General features: G+C 47.7%; 2 long non-coding RNA genes across 3 annotated transcripts; one reads left to right on the forward strand and one right to left on the reverse strand.

Annotated features, from left to right (window-relative positions):
* The first annotated feature begins 3,559 nt into the window (after positions 1–3,559).
* Positions 3,560–9,704, forward strand: LOC124417382. Of its 2 annotated transcripts, none has more exons than XR_006932092.1 (3): positions 3,560–4,121; positions 8,003–8,130; positions 8,306–9,680. It is a non-coding gene; the product is annotated as an uncharacterized LOC124417382 (long non-coding RNA). The 2 variants fall into 2 exon arrangements; XR_006932091.1 differs by lacking the exon at positions 3,560–4,121 and adding an exon at positions 7,599–7,895 and having other exon boundaries at positions 8,306–9,704.
* On the reverse strand, positions 8,270–10,783 carry LOC121107533. Its single transcript, XR_005841777.1, has 2 exons — positions 9,673–10,783; positions 8,270–8,421 (listed from the first exon to the last, which is right to left on the reverse strand). It is a non-coding gene; the product is annotated as an uncharacterized LOC121107533 (long non-coding RNA).
* Between the last annotated feature and the right edge of the window lie 7,850 nt (positions 10,784–18,633).

Here is an 18,633-nt window from a genome sequence, read left to right on the forward strand (position 1 = left end):
GGAGTATTCCTGTGGCTTTAACAGCTCTTCAGTTGTCGCTCACACAAACTGCCTTTACTGCCTTAGGTAACATCTGCGACATTAACATAGCAGGGACAGAAGAAGCACCCATCACTCCATACATCGCTTCCAGGTCAGCTCTCATCATGTGATGACCACTTACACCAGTGACCGTTTACTGCAGTCCTATGAGACTTCTGTAAGGTTCATTTCAGGCCTTGAAAGTGACAGCACTGACGGAGCTATCTGCATTCCTCCAGGTGCAGAGCAAGCTTGATGCATCCATCATCAGCACCACTGATCTCAGCTCTGAGAAGTGCTTGCACACAGCTATTTCCTCATTTCCCACAACTGGAGGCTCTGCTGCTTTGGCAAAGGAAGGTTCTCCACAGGCATTAATTTAAATATAAATGGAAAGCACAAGCAATTCCATGCCATGGAAAGACTCAGTGTACTCAAACAGATGGATTTTACAGCCGGAATTATTTCACTTCATTGTCTTGTGCTGGCAAAGTCCAAGCTTCATTATGATACAAAAACAACCATAGGTTGCTGATGGGCTGTCATTTTGCAAGAGAAAAAACCAAGTGGGCAGCCACAGCATGGTGCACTCCATTGGGCCCAGAGGACAATGCTCCAAGGTCAGCCTGGGAGCCAGGCTAGTCCAAGTGCTCTGTTCTGCTCACCAGAGATACTTTCAGTAAAACACTGAAGAGCTTTCCTGTTAATTTACAGGAAAAAAAAAAAAAAAAAAAAAGGCAAACAATTTGCAAAGCTGTGACTCCAATGTAGAAAAACATCATTATCACAGGAGCACTGTGACCAACCCCAGGGCACAGGCACACAGCAGGCTGGGGATGCTGCATGCCCCTTCCTCCCTCCCGCCTCCCATGCCTGGCAGTGAGCAAACTTCCTCCAGCAGAGGTGCTTCCAGCCCACAGACCAGGGGACATAAATACTGCTGCTCCATGGCTGAGCAGCCAGCCGTTCCCTGGGCCACTGCCAGCACTCCACAAACTCCTTTTATTTATAGCTTCGGTGAGAATTTGTCTTCCTAGAGCTGCCACTGTATTATATCTATTATTTAATGTTTTGTCTCAGTGATACGCTGTAATTTATAACAGCCCTTAATAACACATTAAAACCTTGTGCTGTGTTATTTTCTTTCCTGTTGTGCTTTCAAGAGCTCAAGTAGATTTAAGCACAGCTTTGGAGCATCCCTGGTACACCCAGCCTGGGGCACTCACACTCTTGAGAGCTAAAAGCACTGGAGCAATGGGTTTCTTTGCTGTCCTTACACACCAAGCCTTTCTGCTCTTTCAGCACTGGGCACACCACTGACTTGAGGGCTTAGAAGCAAGCAAAGTATTGAGGAATTTGAAACATGAAATCGCTGCTGTATTTCCAAACCAAGGGAAAACTGAGAAATGGCACATGGATGAGAAATGGCAGAGTTTTCATAGAATGAAGCCTCTCGGGAACGTTTGTTCCCATTAAAATCAAATAAAACATTGATGCATTTCTAAAACCTGAGGTCTTGAAAGCCTTCCAAACATGGATCAAGAAGATGATATTTTTCTCAAGTCCTTCGGCAAATGCACCCCTTTGTAAGGAACCTCTGCACAGCCCTTGCTAAGTCACCTTCCAGCCACACCTGGCACCCATCTAGATTGATTGCTCTTAAAAACCCATAGTGTCGATACCCCAGAATTTCTAATGGTAGGAAAGGGCCTTCTAATGGACTGATTACGTATTCCAAACCTGTTGTTATTTCCCCATGTAAGCAAGTAATGAGCCAGGGTCAATTCAGTGTGTGTTAATCTGTGTCCCCGTCTGCTGGTACGGTGAGGCAGAACAGCTTTATTACATCCAAAAGAAATCAAAACCAAAGCACTATGAGCCCATTTCTGACCAGGAGCATTGGTTGCCTTTCCCTTAATGCAGAGCCTGCAGTGCACAGGACCACAAACTCTGCATTTGTAGTAATTAAGCAATTAAGTAATAGGTCTCCTGGATGTGTCATACAATCACAGAATGGTTTGAGTTGGAAGGGACCCTCAGAGGCCGCCCGGTGCCACTCCCTGCAGTGCACAGGGACAGCCACAGCTCCAGCAGTGCTCAGAGCCCCGTCCAGCCTGACCTTGGCTGTCTGCAGGGACGGGGCACCACCGCCTCTCTGGGCAACCTGTGCCACTGCCTCACCGCCCTCAGTGCCAAACCTTCTTCCGTATCTCCAGGCTCAGTCTCCCCTCTTGCAGTCTGAAGCCATTTCCCCTTCTCCTATCACAACAAACCCCACAAAAGAGTCTCTTCCCTTCTTTCTCATAGCTCCCCTTTAGATACTGAAAGGATACAGCCATGAGGATCCCTGGGGCTGGAATTGGCTGTGCAGGGATCTGCAGCTCTGTGCTATGCCACAAAGACTCTGCTTGGCTTCAGCCTGATGACAGAACTCATTCTCACAGCAGGGACATGGGAAAAGCTCAGGACATGTAAGTGAGCCTCAGGGTCCTTCTGCTGTCTCAGTTGAAAAGGGATCTGGAAATCCACACTGTCAAATAGGGTATGGGAGAGGGGAACCTGTCCCTCCTTCTCGCATTCTCCCACTCTGTTCTTCAATGGTTATCCAAGTGGAAACACCACCAGAGCAGTGCTGGAAGCGGGCTGGGGCTCATACACTTCTGCTGCTGAGGGCTGATTATTAAAAATACCTCTTGCTGCAGCCGTGACACATAGACAAACTTAGATCTAGAGCAACAAGAGAAAGAAAATGGAGCAGGTGGCTTGTGGTGATGTTAGCTGTTTTTTTCCCTCTTTATTAACATTGTCATGCCCCAGTTTTCTACTGGAATTCCAATGAAAAAAAAAAAAAGAAAAAAGAAAGAAAAAAAAAAGGAAAAGAAGACACCATTATTTGCTTCATGCCTTCTTAGGAAAGCAAAATGTATTTCTGTCAGGTTATCCATCTCCCTGAGGAGCTGCCTGCCCATCCCAGAGCAGGATAAGCGATGCTCTCGTAGGCGATAGCACTGCTTGTGCTAGGAAAGCCCTGATCTCCAGGGGTGCATGTAGGTAAGGGTGTGGCTACCCTCATTTTTGGACATTCCCCTTTATATGGACACACGTACCCTCATTTTCAGCCCAACCCAATTTTGTCTCAAAATGCACCAGGGCTGCCCCTGTCTGCACTCAGGGCACTTCAGCTCAGGGAGCCGCTGGTGATGAATATTAATTGCTTTAACATCTTGTTGTGGTAAGGCCAAGCACATTTCCCTGCTTTGGCTGGTTGCTAGGGAACTGAGAATGGCAAGTCATTGGTTTCATGTGCTTCGGGGCCCGCCCGGACTGCAGCACAGTGTCAAACCTCTGCGCAGGATTTGCCTGTTAATTATTTAGAGTCTAATAGTAGAAAGGAGGAAAAAAGCAGTGCTTTTTCTCTCTCCTCCCATCCTGGCTTTCAGACTACATAGGGCCATTAATCCCCAGAGCCAGCTCATGGCCATGCACTGCCTTCTCCCACGGCACAACAAGGATGTCCCACTTGCTCAGCACCACAGCAAAGGGCTTTATTTAATTGTAATCATCCAAAATTTGCACAAGTAATGCCCTCATTTCCTTTCAAATTTGGGGTGTAAACAAGTCGTTGAGCTTGCTCCAGCACCCACACCTACAGCACTGGGATGGCTGTGCCTGCAGCGGGAAAGTCCCATGCAGGACTCTGAGCAGAGGTGACCACATAAAGCCAAAGACAAGTGTGCTGTATGCACAGGAATGAGAGCAGCCAAGCAGAGCAAAGGGATGCAGGGTGACTGCAAATATGACCAACTGGAGAGCTTCCTCTGCTGCTCTGGCTTGGAGCACTGCCATCAGTGCCTGCCTCAGCTGGAGGGGGGGGTGGGGGTGTTTGGCTTCAGGAATTCTGCTGCCCTCAGCTGTGTGATGAAGTGGGTAAAGGAGTTGGCCAGGGGGACTGATGGTGTCAGAAACCAACCCGCCATTCCCACCCCACCTCGTGTCCCTGGAGCCTCCAAGAGGAAGTTGCATCCCCATGCCGACTGAGCAGTTGCATTCTTGCATCCCAGGACTCCTGGCCAACAGAGCACCATGAAGCTGTGCCTCAGGTAAGGATGCAGACTGACCTAATTCTCAGTGCTAGAAAACCCAGGCTGTGTCTCAGTCCCACAGTAGGCTGCACCACATCAAATCCATTGCTGGGCTTCAGCAGCATCCCGACATCAACTGCTGAGGTTATGGTCCACACTTCAGCTTTAAAGGAGAATGGGTGGACAAGGGTAGGGCTCTCTCCTTCCCTCCCTCATCACGGTAGAGGGCACAGGAATGAGAGCAGGGATTCTTGCTAACAGATGGCTCGATGTTGTGTAAACAGGTGCATCTGGTGGAGCATCCCTTCCATGGATCCCCCACCCGGCCGGTGTCACAAATAACAGCGCTTTGTCAGCGCGGCGGCTGGCTGCTGCCAGCAGGAGCCTCAGAAATGCCAATTGTAATTACAGCATTTATCCTGAAATACAGACCCGACCTCATTCCCAATGAGAGGCACCGTGCCACTGACCACGTGAGCCTCGCCAGAGCCAAGCACTTGGCTCAGGGAGCGACGAAGTGCCCCGCGCCCATGTCTGCAAGGGGCCTCTCACATCCACTGTCACACTGCACAGCACATGTGCTGTGCTGCAGCCACTGCATCTGGGCTGGGAAGGGGGGTGCAGAAATCGCACTGCTTCTCAAACAGCACATGAAGGAATAGGCTATTTCCAAAGTATCGATTGCCTCTCTTCTGCTTCTATTAGTTCAGACAAGAAACGTGCCTCAGCAGCAAATCACAGCCCCAGCAGGGGTTCCAACTGCTTGAAGAAAATGAAGGGCCAGCTCACTCCCATGAATTAGTAAACTCTGTGTTTCTATCTGCAGTGGGTAGGCACGTCTGTTCTCTACACCTCATGGTTTTCACCTCTGCAGACACAAGCTGCCCTGAACTGAATGGCGCATCCATCAGTACAGCACTCCCAGCTACAAAGCAGAGCTGGCACAAACTGAGCCAAGGAAAGCTCATGGGCTTCTCTAAGTGTAAGATCATGATTGGTTAAATCTGAAAGTTAATTTGGGGAAGGTGACATTATCCATGCAGGAACTAATTATGTTGATGAAAGAAGCCAGTGTAATGAAGTAGTGCAAATGGAGTTTAGAACTTATTTGTTTGGTGCACTTTGCAAACATTAGCTAATGAATTCTTCATGAAGCAGATAGATTGTATCCAATTTTGCAATGGAATTGCGATGTCATCTTTCAGGAGCTGAGACAGAGAGGTCAAATGGCTTGCCCAATTCCACAAAATAGAACAGCAGTAAAACAGGGGTCTACAGCTGCTATCTATACTAAAGAATCTGCAATGAGGTTCTTTGGTTGTGATTAATGAGATGGTTGAGTGATGAGCACATGGCAGTGACAAGCCCCTACCTCTTACGGGGTTAACAAATATCAGAGGTAAAAGCCTGGGGAGGGAGAGCAGCAACTGATGCATCTCTTGCAAGCTATCAACAGCAACACAGTGGGAAATTCTCCCCTGAAGAGCATGCAACTGAAACAGCTGCATCACACAGCAGGCTGCAGTGGAAAGAGAAGCACAGAAAGCTTCGCTAGGGACAAACTCGTATTCCAAATCAGCAGCAGAATTAGGATTGAAATCCATCATTAAATTCCTCATCTAGTGTGCTGACCTCTAAGATAGGCTTCCTTCCAAGAACTCCCAACAACCCTATTGCCCTACTTTGCTCAGAGCAGTGTCTTAGGAGCCCCTGTTCAGCATTGCTATAATGTGTCCAATAGTGAACTGTTTCTGTATGAAAGTTTCCAGTTTTTCACAGTGAGCTTAAATACATGGAGGAGGTGATTCATTCATATCAGTAAATAATGCCTGGGACAAGGGGATTCAGATCAAGGGCAGCTATCAATGGAAGGAACACAAAGCAATTGAACGCATGCAGGATGATGAGCATTGTGCTCACAACTAGAGAGCAATGGAGAGAATCAGGCAAACTATAATCGGTAAATGCTCATTGCAAAGTCCAATTAGCATCTTAGTGTCCAATTACATGCTCATTGAAGCTAACATGGGTGGCAGCAACAGAAAAAAAAATTGCCTTCTAACTGCCATCTGTTTGGAGATAGAATGAAAACTTCTGAGAGAACCAGGACCTGACCACAGGCTGTGGGCATGGCAGAGGGCTGCATGCATCACTGCCATGGCAAAATACATACAAACAGTCATTTAATAGGAGTACAATGTGCCCTCAGCCAGTGCCATTATGTGCAATTTAAAGCAATGTTTATCCTGTTGATATCAGTTACTTTGCATCTACTTGCTGAGAACTGGTTTTACAGGGACGCTTGTTCTTTGGCAATGAGTAGATTATAGTTATTACTTTAATGGTTAGGAAAATGAATTTTATAACCCACAGTGCGTGTGAGATCCATGCTGACTTTCCACGTGCTTTCACTCACGGCCATGTAGAACCACCTAGCCCCAAGGGCTGAAGTCTGTGTTCTCCCCTCTCTGCACTGCCACAGCCCTCAGCCCAGAGAGTGCAGCTCCTTCGCAGAGCTCTGCAGACACCTGGCTCTTCTGTGCAGCAGCAGCAAAGGAAACCTGACAGAAAACTGGGTCAGATAAAACGCGTTCCATCTGGAAATAAACGCTTCATTTTTCAAAGCTTTTTTTCTTTTCTTTTTTCTTTTTTTTTTTTTTAATACAACTGAAATTAACTTTGAAATGAAACCTCATCTCGAAATTTAAAACGCAGTGGTTCATTTCTAACAAGATGAAGCAAAGTGCTTTTATTTTTATGCTGCGTTATGAACTAAAATAGACAGAATTTACATGCATTTCCAAAGTGCTTCAATAAATCCAAGCACCAGTCGTCAGCCAAGGAGAGATTTGACCACAATTTCCCACCAGCTCATGGCTTTGTCTCTTCGTGTCTCAATTCTGCTTCTGTACAATGTGGGTATTTTTCCTCTCTCTGTCTTGTCTACGTGTGTTAAAGCTATCAGAACTGAGACTGTCTCTGCTTTTAGCCCACAGAGGATGGAGATGTCTCTTTCAGAGCTCAGGAATACAATGACAATGTTTATTTGGCACTGATTTCAGGAGCAACTGACTTATAATACAAGTATACGGAGGGGTAAGGCCAACGTATTCCACCTTTTTTTAATCCTAATTTACTGTGGAAGTCTCTGAAATTCTGTCATAGAGCCATGGAATGGCTGTGGTTGGAGAGGAGCTCAAAGCCCACCCAGTGCCACCCCCGGCCATGGGCAGGGCTGCCCCCCACCAGCTCAGGCTGCCCAGGGCCCCATCCCACCTGGCCTTGAGTGCCTGCAGGGATGGGGCACCCACATCATTATAGCCCATGCACAGACTCCTGCTCCTTATCTACAGTAGGGTTTCTGTCTCAGCATGCTATTAGCAAAATATGTTTTTTAATGAACTCTTGGTCCACCTTCCCTGCAGTCATTGTTCTCAAGACCCGCCTGCAATTTTAGTCTGAAAAATAATGGAACTGCATGTGGCTTCAGTAAGGAAACCGAATATCAGCTCTTCTGGGGCACTGCATTTTTCACACCTGGAAACACTCAGTGAATGGCAGTAAGCAGATGCAAGGAACACAAAAGCTAAGAGGAGCTAAGAGGTGTAAGCTCCTCTGTAATTGAGGAGCAGTGTAATGGGAAGAGGCTGATTGTAACATCCATTAATAATGAGGTCACTGGGAGAAAGGCTCTGTGTGCTCCCAGCAGGGCTCTGTGTGAAGCCCAGCTCTCCTCCTTCCCTCCTGTTCACTGCGGGCTGCACTGATGCTGCATGGAGGTCTTCTCTACAGGTAGGTCCTACATCATCCTACCTTGTTATCTCTGCCTTTCTGCCGACAAATTACAGAATCACAGGTCACAAAATAGCTGAGGAAAAGTGCTTGCTATTCGTGTGCAGGTACAGAGGCCACTAACACCTGAATGAGACATAGAAGTGCTCTGAACAGCAAGCCCAAGCACTGCTAACCCGCTTATGAGAAGCTGGCTGACACAATCCATCCGCTTCCCGAGGCCTGAGAAGAATATGTGAGTATTCCTTTCTGCAAATCAATAACACTTCAATAAGGAGATTATTAGAAAAACAATATCATGTTTTCTAGGAAGCTTATTATAAAACACAAGCTGCTTGGTAATGTATTTAAATTGTTCATTACTGAGTATTGCCTTGGGATTGTAATGGATTTTTATTCTTTTTCCCCAGGAAATCAGATTAATCAGATGAAGACGACTCATCTGAATCCCATCACATCAGGGTGAGGCTGTAAGCGGAAGGGTGCTGGGCACTCTGGTGTCCTAAACACCACCTACAAAGCAGATCTGCAGAATGGGACAGAAAGGAATCAATTAAATATATCTCTGCTGCACTCAACGCAGTTCCATGGGTGTCTGCAGAAATTAGGGGTTCCACATCCTTCCCAAGGGCTCTGCTGCACCACTCCCTTTCTCTCTCATCGCCAATAAGGGCTGGGCGTCCCGCCGAGCTCGGGATGGACAGGTGATATTTAATGACAGTTTTTCAAGTTGCTTTTCCCAGAGCCATTACAAAACGTACAACCAGCACAAATCTGACTGTAGGGTGAATTTGCCACCTTGAAATCAAATTCTCATGGAAATGAAATGGCTGACCCCAAATCCCCCGAATGCTGGATGAGCTCGCATGATAAACAACTTGTAATGGCTCTGCTGGCGCTACCGACTCTGTTAAATGTCACTGCTTCTCTAAATACCTTCCGGGAGATGACTGCTCTATCTGTATTCTGTATTTTCCCCTTTTTAATATCAGCGTCTGCAATGTTGCCATCCTGGAAGCCATTGTCCAGGGATTGCAGAGAGCCTCAGACTCATTTTGCTCTCTGTCACGTCAGTCATTTCTCAGTATCCACATCAGTGTTTAGCTCACAACAACTTTACAGCAAGCTGCCTGCTGCCTGGCAGGCCAGGCTGGCACAGACCCCACTCTGCTCCTCTGGAAGGGCCGTGCACAGCCCCATGGGGACACATCTGCTGGTCGCTGCTGCCAAGCCCTTATGGTCATCAGCATCACCACCTGGTCTTGCTTCCCTTTCAAGACCACTTCTTGTTTTAAGTCAGCAGAATGATCGCTTCATGCTTTTATTACACGGATCTATATTTGGGGTGCTGAAAATGGTTTGCATCTAATTAGCCTACCCCATCCCCCCCCAAAAAAGGTGCCAAACTCATCTTGTTAAACCACATGAGCAACACCATGCAGATAGCCCAGCACAGCAGGTGCATTCTGTCACATAGCAAACCCTGCATTGCTGTCTCTAAATGTCTGAAAGTCTGTAAAACAGCTCTAAATACAATTAGGGAGCAGTGGAAGCAAAATGACTGGGGCATTTGCATCCAGCTGCTTGCCTGGAGCATGGGCTGCTGTGTGCAGAGCTCAAGGATTCAAGCGTTGGCCACAATAGCAGTAACACAGAGCTTCACTGCATTCTGCTTTGGTTTTGATGGCTTTCCATGGTGTGAAATTGGAGCTCATTACATTAATTGTGCTTTCCTGGATTCTTTCATGGGGTGCATGGATGGCAGGAAATGACTTACAGAACAAAAAGCAGTATTGGAGCACAATATGCTTCAGCTTCTGCTCCCCATGCGTTTCCTGTGAGCTTTTGTTTCAGCATCTAGGATCCATTTCTGGGCCATAGAAGAAAACTGGCTGCCTGGGAAAAGGGAGAGGTCAGAAATTCCTCACACCTGAACAGACAACATATCCCCAGCACTGCCCCAAAGCAGCAGCCAAAGAGCCACCACCACTAACCATTGGTTACACTGGATTTCAGCAGCAGCAAAAGGGTTTTAATTGGGGTGTAAGAGCAGCATATGAAGATCAAGAAACTGAAAGTGCAGCCCCTGCCCACAGCTATCCCAGCTCCGCTCCCCAAGGCCCTGCTGTTGCTGTGATGCTGCACGTTTACATCATGTCCTTATCACAGATAACGCCATTTATTCTGTTTCTTTCTCAGTCACCATCTCCTTCTCCGTGGCTTTTTTTCCTCCTTGCAGTTTTCTCTCTGCTCTCTATTGTGTGCATACAATGGCCCCTCTCTGTTCTCCACAGACTCCATTGTGCTGTAATTGCTCTCCTATCTCTAAGGAAGGGAAGATTCATTCTGATTTGATCACATTATTTTTCTCTGTATAACTGATAAATTTCTCCATTAATCCATCTGTTTGCAGTGGTGTATCTGGGTGCAGCGTGAATAAACCTCCTTACATAACAGCATGTCCAATTACAAATTTCCCTGCAACCCAATCTCCTCGGTGTTAACACACTTACTGCCTTATCTCCTCACTCTGAAGTTGACGCTGAGCTGTGGAGAACTCTCCCAGAGCAGTGCCACCAGCTGGGATGGTTCCAGATGGAACCCCACTGATTGTACCCCGTGGGCCCAACCCGTCAGCCAACTGCTCACCCACTGCACGAAGGTTTTGTCTGGAATATAATTTAAAAGAGCCCCAAAATGACCCCAGCACAGCCACAAATGACTTAAAAGCAGCTCCCAAATGGCACCAAAATAATCTCCCAAAAAAAACAGCCACAAAATGGCTCCAGAATGGCACCACGGGAACAAACAGACTCATTTCCCACCCCAGGCACACAAAGACCCCTCCTCATTGCCTCCTCACTCACACTCACACACCATCCCTACACTCACACCGGGACCCCCTCCCCTTCTCACCCTCCCGCTGCTGCCCCACTCCAGCCCCTCATCCCGCTCCCCTCTTTGCAGGGGATTCCTCACTTTCCCCAGCTACGATCCAGTCGCACCAATTTCCATAATAACAATATTTTTGCAACAGAAATTGTATTACAGTAGAGCCACTGTTGTTAGAGATGTTATTATCCCACGATCACTACCAGGATAGAGCTGCGCTCATTACACCAGCAGTAAACTCAGTCTGGTGAGAGCTTGGCACAAGGAGCTGGGACTGAATCTGCCCTCTGGGGTCTGGAACTTTGGGTTCTTTCTAACTCACCAATTTTACTTCTTTCTGTTAGAAAGCAGAAAGGAGCCAAAGGAGCCGCTGCTGCTGGCACTCCTGAGCTGGTACCATGCATAGCACTGGGGCAGCACAGTTCCAGCACTGCAGATAAAACTCTCAGGTTTTACAAAGTATTTTATCAACACAGACTCTTTTATACTAGCCCAGCATAAAAGCCATCAAACTGCATTAATAAACCCGGGGAATTACCTCCTCCCTCAGCCGGGACCCTCACTGGGCCCGGAATGGATTCATTTTAAATGGGTTATAAATTTCTGATAAAGGATATTTCAGATCCAAATTGCACATCTAACGGTGCCTTCACTGCAGTGCTCCACCCCATCCGCAGGGCAGAGCCCAGGGCTCAGATCCCCTCCATCACCAGAGAGGCCCCCAATCTCTGCTGCTGCCCCGCACTGCTCCCGGGCCCGCAGTACATCACCATGGGCTGTGTCAGTGCTGGGAATACAGTCAGCTTCACCGCCCCAATGAATTCAAATACCAGTGCAGAACTGGAGCATCTGCAGAACAGGGGAGAGAGGGAGAGACGGAGAGAAAGCAAGTCCTGGCTGGTACCTCTGTCTAATGCAGGCATGTCCAACTCACAGCCCATGGGCTGTATGCAGCCTGGCACGGCTTGCAGTGCAGCTCTTCCCCTGCCCTGTGCCATCATGGTGTCAGCTCTGACCCAACAGATGGCCCAGCGTGGCCCCAGGCAAAAGCACCCATCCCTCACAGCACCCACAGTGCAGTGTGTGGTGGACATCTTTTGGTATATTTGCAACTTCCTTTTCAGTTTACATAAATGCATTAGCTGAGAATTTTCAAATCAAATGAATAGAGCTGAAATCAGAAATTCAACTCAGAGCTCTGATCATGTCTCTCTACCAGATCTCTCTTAAGATAAGACCTTTCTTTCCAGAGATAGATATCCCTCGCTTCACAATCACACCTTATTCACGTCATCACTTTTTGGCAGTAGATACACTTGGAAAAACCATTTTGTGAGATGAAGTACAGGAAGAGCAAAATTTCATCACAAATCTCTGATCAAAACCACGAGACCTCACTGAGAGCTGCAGCCACTGCCACCGAACCACACCGATGCATCAGCTTCACAACAGCAAGGTCACAGATCCCAATAGTTTGATGTGTTTGTTGCTCTCTTTTTTTGTTTTAATAAGGAATATTAATGATTAAAATATTCTTTAAATTAAGTATATTAACTATCTTGTATATTTAACGAGGGCTGCTCCAAAAGTAATGCCTCCTGTTTTATGATGTCAGCCCACCACATCAGAGGTGGATGGTGGTGGTACGGCAGTAGAGGTGGAACCTTCCCACCAATATCCCATTCCATGTTGTTGCCGTGTGACAGATGGCAGCAGAGGGGCAGTCTGACACAGCAGTGTCTGACACGGAAGTGCAGATGAAGCAAAGGTGTGGGATTGAATTCCTACATGCAGAAAAAATAGTACCCACTGTCATAAATTGTTGCAAGAGGGCATCACGCTCCCTTGAGGGTGTGGCAAAGGAGCAGACAGCAGATTCCTTCACTGGTGCAGAACAAAGGGTTTATTGTTGGCGCTCAGAGCCTTATATACCCACCCAAGGCAATGGTTTTCCCGCACAACCAAGGCTGGTTACAGGTAAGGGCTGGGCACCTTGTGGGTGTTTACATCTGGCCCAAGTTACTGTTGAGCTTTACCACTCATTAGCAATACAACGTCCTTCTTTGTCCCACAATAAATCCACATTTGCTGAAGGTGTCTGGAGACCAAAGAGTTGATGTGAGCACAGTGAGAGGTGGGTGGGTCATTTCAACAGTGGCAACAGCGACAGTGGATCACCTCTGCTGGTTCTGATAAAGGGGAGGGTTGGATTCTGCTTCTTTAGTAGAATAGAAGGGGTTTCGATTCTGTTTGGATTCTGCTTATTGCTTAAATTCCACAGAAGCACTTTTTTGCAGCAAGAAAAACATAGGTACCAGACTCCTTGTCAGCAAGATAGGGACGAAACCGGAGGAGGGAGCTGGGAGAAAATAGGCCCCAGTCTCATTGTCAGCAAAATAATGAGGAAGGGATGAACCTGGTCAGCAAGAATTAAGACAGCGAGGAGAAAAGTAGGCTAAAGTTCAAGAAGACGTGATGAGGAAGAGTGTTTACTTCATCCCAAGAGACCACCAGATGGGGGTGCGACCACCCAGAGGAGAATATAATGCATGCGCTAGGGGAGAGGGACTTGATTAATGAATATGTAGAGGGGTTCAAGGTAATCTGTTGAATATGTGTGAGCTTGACTTACAAATACGTAACATTTCTGTTGACTCGTGGAAGTTAGGTGGAGCTATCCCCCTTGCACCTGGCGTCTGTACACTCATCTGAATCAACACTGCCTGCTTTATAACCTATCCTGGGGTTATAGAGTTCGATTCCACAAGTCAGTTCAGGTTTTGATGAACATGGCATGTGGGCTTCTGTTCATGGCTCATAAAAATGCAATGCTAATGGTGGTGACTCTGTTGAAAAAAACGGTGTTTTGTAGCTGAGAATATGCTCTATCAAATAGTGTTATTGTGCTCTTTGTATCTGTTGAAGCTTCCATGTAAATAAATAGGAGGCACTATTTTCTGAGCAACTTACGTATGTTATATGCAGCACAAAACATTTCCTCTTCACTCAGTGTAGCCCAGGCAAGCAAAAAGATTGGACACCCAAGGCCTAACAAATCAGTGCAGAGGGCGACCATACATATGGCAGCACCTATTGCTGGGGGAGCTGGGAGCAGTTCAGCTGAGCACTGTGATTCCACCTCCTCCAGCTCCTGCTCCAGCCTCTTTCTTCCATTCCGCGAGAGCTCTGTTAGATACTACAGAGAAGTGAAAAAGGAACACGGCCCGAGGCACTGCTTGGTCAGTTAGCAGTCTAAATTCCCAGCTCTAACAGGAATATAGTGGGAGAGAGAAACAAAATCCTGATCTGATCCACCCCTTCTGTTCCCTCACCCCTTTTCTACCCTCCTGGAGACCCTGACCAATGCTACACAGCCCATAGGGAGCAGGGAACCACCAAGATGACATGGAACAGGGGAGAGTGGAAAGGCTGTGACAGCATGCAGCAGTGGGAGCTCAGTGCAGCTGGTGTGCACACAGAGCTCGTGACCCATGGCTCTGACCAATGCAAAGCAGTTGTTCTGCAGCTCAGCATCTTCAGCTTAATACTGAGGCAGAGCTCACATGCTTATGGGAAACCAGAGAGAATCTTCTGTTTCCTGCTGGACACTGCTTCAGGTTGGGGGGAATGTTTATGGATAAGTTATTCTGGCTGCAGCAGGAGATAACAAGAGGAAACCTGACAGCCCATTAAATCTAGAAGTGGTGATGGTGGGACTGAAACTGCAGTGCCTGCAGCAGTAGGAGTAGGAGGTAATCTCCAGCCAGAGCAAAAACAGCAGTTTTTGCTATGAAAAAAAATGAGGGAAAAGGCTGAATTTCCCCCAGCTGGCTGTGTATGATTTTACACAGCGCTGTGGGCACAGGTAACAGGCATGTAAACAGACAGTACTCACAATTAATAAATAAGGGACATCGATAAGCTCGGACAGGCATCAGGACAGCAAAGTAGCTGCAATGTAGGAGTGACTGATCATCTACTTTGCCTCCATTGGAAGCCATGGGAAGAAGATGGCAGCAGCAGCATTTGAAGGCCCCAAGGAGGGCCAGTCCCCAGAGCCACAGTCTGTCTTTGTAGCAAGGAGTCCTGCTGGGCTGGTGACCCTGAGCCATCCTCCTGCCACTCTGTGCCTGCAACTGCCACTCTGCAGCTTGGGGATCAAATATCTCATCAGCAGCAGGACATGCAGAACAGTACTGGGAACGGTCCTCTTTAATATTTTCATCAATGGCATCAGGAGTGCAAAAGTGCACCCTCAGCAGTTTGCGGATGACCCCAAGCTGTGTGGTGTGGTTGACATGCCCAAGGGATGGGATGGCATCCAGAGAGACCCAGAAAGGCTGAGCTCTGGGCCCAGGGGAACCTCAGGAGGTTCAACAAAGCCAAGTGCAACGTGTGCACCTGGGTCATGGCAGCACCCACTGTCAGTACAAGCTGGGGGACGTACGGATAGAGCACAGCCCTGCCAAAAAGGACCGGGGGTTCTGGTGGGTGGCAGCTGGATGTGAGCCAGCAGTGTGCCCTCGCAGCACAGAAAGCCAACCGTACCCTGGGCTGCACCCAGAGCAGCGCGGGCAGCAGGGCAGGGAGGTGCTCCTGCCCCTCTGCTGTGCGCTGTGACACCTCACCTGGAGCACTGCGTCCACAGGTGGAGTCCTCAGGGCAGGAGAGACGTGGAGCTGTTGGAGCGCGTCCAGAGGAGGGACACAGAAATGGGGCCGGGGATGGAAGCCCTCCCTGCGAGGCCAGGCTGAGAGCTGGGGCTGTGCAGCATGGAGAAGAGAGGCGGTGGTGCCCCATCCCTGCAGACAGCCAAGGTCAGGCTGGACGGGGCTCTGAGCACTGCTGGAGCTGTGGCTGTCCCTGTGCACTGCAGGGAGTGGCACCAGGTGGCCTCTGAGGGTCCCTTCCAACTCAAATGATTCAGTGATTCTCTGATACCACATTGCAATCACTGCTGCAGTGGTACGGAGATGCCCCACATGCAGGCATTTGTAGACTTGGGCACAGATGTGTATGTTTGTCTTCTGACAAGGGAGTTGCTATCTTTACACAAACAAATCTCTATTGTTATAGCTGTGCTATGCAGGTCAAGAACAGCATAAACAGACATAACCCTTGCATGTAAAACAGCCTTTAACTTATTGGTCATACTCTCCCTAATGACTGAACCTGCCAAATAGCTCAGCATCTACAGCTGCCTCCAGATTTCACAACAGATTCAGTTAATACTTAGGTATGGGAACTAAATCTCCTAAGTTCTCCAGAATCTGAAGATTCCACCGTGACTGCACCATCCCTATCTCCCAGCCTCCTTACACGGGTGGGCTGTCTGTAATAAGAGCTCTCCCAGAGATCTGCAGGCTGCCTTTCTGCTTGCCATCCTTACCTGTCCTGCACTCTGCAGCAGTAGCACATGGGAGTCAAAGCTTGTAATTGCATCTGCTCCTTCTAATAACAATAGACAAAGATAAAGCTAAAATACACATAATAATCATTACTCAGGTGCTTAGATTTTGCAGTACTGAGTAACGAAAGAAAGTCTATAAACAAATCAATCTCAAGTTTTTCATCTTCAGAGTTCCCTGAGCACCTCGGTACAAATTCTTACACCCTGGATTAGCAGCACGGGTTGATTTTGATTCAGACCCATACTTCTTGTACTTCCAACTGCTTCTCAATCATACTGTATGATACGGAGGTGGAGCAGCCTCTCTACAAGAACAAAGTTGCTGTATTTCCCTGTCACCTCCTGACAGGTTTTGTTTGTACAGAATGGCTATAGGGTAGGTCAGCAGTGTCCAACAAGCCCGGTCCATCCCCCCCCCCCTCACCCCACACCATCACAGTGACAGCTTTGCCCCACCGAGCAGCCCAGCACCATGCACTGCAGCCACTGCCACCGAACCACGCTGATGCGTCGGCTTCACAACAGCAAGGTCACAGATCCCAGTAGTTTGATGGCTTTGTTGCTCTTTTTACCATTTTAATAAAAATATTAATGATTAAAATAAGTTTTGTTACTTACATACATTGACTACATCCTGTATTTTAGGAGGGCTGCTCCAAAAGTAATGCCTCCTGTTTCATGATGTCAGCCCACTGGCAGTAGAGGTGGAACCTTCCCACCAATATCCCATTCCATGTTGTTGCCGTGTGACAGATGGCAGCAGAGGGGCAGTCTGACACAGCGGTGTCTGACACAGAAGTGCAGATGAAGCAAAGGTGTGTCACTGAGTTCCTACATGCAGAAAAATTGTCACCCACTGACATCCATCAGAGTGACATGCATCAAACTTGATGAAGGTTTCTGGACACCGAACAGTGGATGTGAGCTCAGTGAGGAGTGAGTGCTGCGCTTCAGCAGTGGCAGCAGGGACAGTGGGTCACCTGCTCTGATACAGGTTTTGTCATGTGCAGCAGACTGATGGTGAGAGTGCACAGATAATTGTGGTGACTGTGTTGAAAAACGGTGTGTTGTAGATGAGAATGTGCTCTATCAAATAGTGTTATTGTGCTCTTTGTATCTGCTGTATTTTTCATGGAAATAAATAGGAGGCATTACTTTCAGTGAAAAAGAAAATAAGGTGCAAGAGAATTCCTCTTCACTCAGTGAGGCCCAGGTAAGCCACAGTGGTGGACACCCGTGAGGTAGGGAGAAGCCCATAATAAGGTTGGTGGGTGCTGCCTACTTGGTGCCTGTCTCTGCCTTGAAGAGCAAATCCCTGTTACACCAGGAGAGCTGCTCCAGGGTTTGCCAGGCACAGAGCCCAGAACTAAACCACGGGGGAGGGGAAGGAATAAACAACACACCAAAAAAAAGGTAAATCGATTTTTAAAAACTCAAGGTTAAATTCCTCAACTCAGTATTTTCCTCAGCTTGTACATGAAATGAATGGGAATGCGCCTCTTCTAATGAACAACAATGATTACACACAGTAGTTCATTAATTCTCCAATTTCCAATCTCATCAAGGTCCCCGAGTTTTCTGGGAAAGGAGTTTACCCTTTGGAGGCCGTTGGCAAACACTCCTATGGACGAAGCTACGCCCATTGCCCTCTCAGCTCTACCAGGAGGTGAACCACCAGAGTGCAGCTCTGCAGCCCTGCACAGCACAGCACAGCGATGCTGGCACTGAGCACACCTCTGTTATGCTCACACCTGTCCTGTGCTGGGTGATGTGGTGGCTCTGACACAGCAGCCATATTCGTCTTGAACTGCCATCGAATTTCGCTAATGCGCAGAGTAAAATCTGTTTGCTTTACCCATGAGAACCGTTATTGAAGAAAAACAAATGCTAATGAGTGTTGTTGGTTCAGCAGTGTTTAAAATGCACATCTTTTTTTCCTTTTGGTAAAAAGGCTCTTTTATCTTCCAGATTCTCTCATACTGAAAGACTTAACAAGATACGAAATCTTCTGGGCAGCCCCTCTTGTTGAGTGCAAACACCATGTTAATACAGCCAGCAAGCTTCAGAGAAACCTGTAAGCCATCTGCTGATCTCTCTGCAGGGCTCACCGAGAGCAGCTGCCTGTGTCACACTACAGAGGGGAAAGAGAAGGCACCAAATTTCAGATGCGATACCCATGAAGCTCATGGAATCTTCATGGAAGACATGTTAAGGCATATGAGAGATGAGGAGGTGGTCTTGTAGAGCCAGCATGACTTCAACAAGGACAGAGTGTGCCTGACCCATCCGGTGGATTTCTGCGATGGAGTGATGGCACTGGTGAACAAAGGGCAACTGATGTCATCTACCTGCAGTTGTGCCTTTGACACAGTCCTGTACCACAGCCTTATCTCCAAATTGGAGAGAGATGGATTTGAAGGCTGGACTATATGTTGG

The sequence above is a fragment of the Gallus gallus genome, chromosome 24 (assembly GCF_016699485.2).
Source record: "Gallus gallus isolate bGalGal1 chromosome 24, bGalGal1.mat.broiler.GRCg7b, whole genome shotgun sequence".
NCBI classification, from domain to species: domain Eukaryota; kingdom Metazoa; phylum Chordata; class Aves; order Galliformes; family Phasianidae; genus Gallus; species Gallus gallus.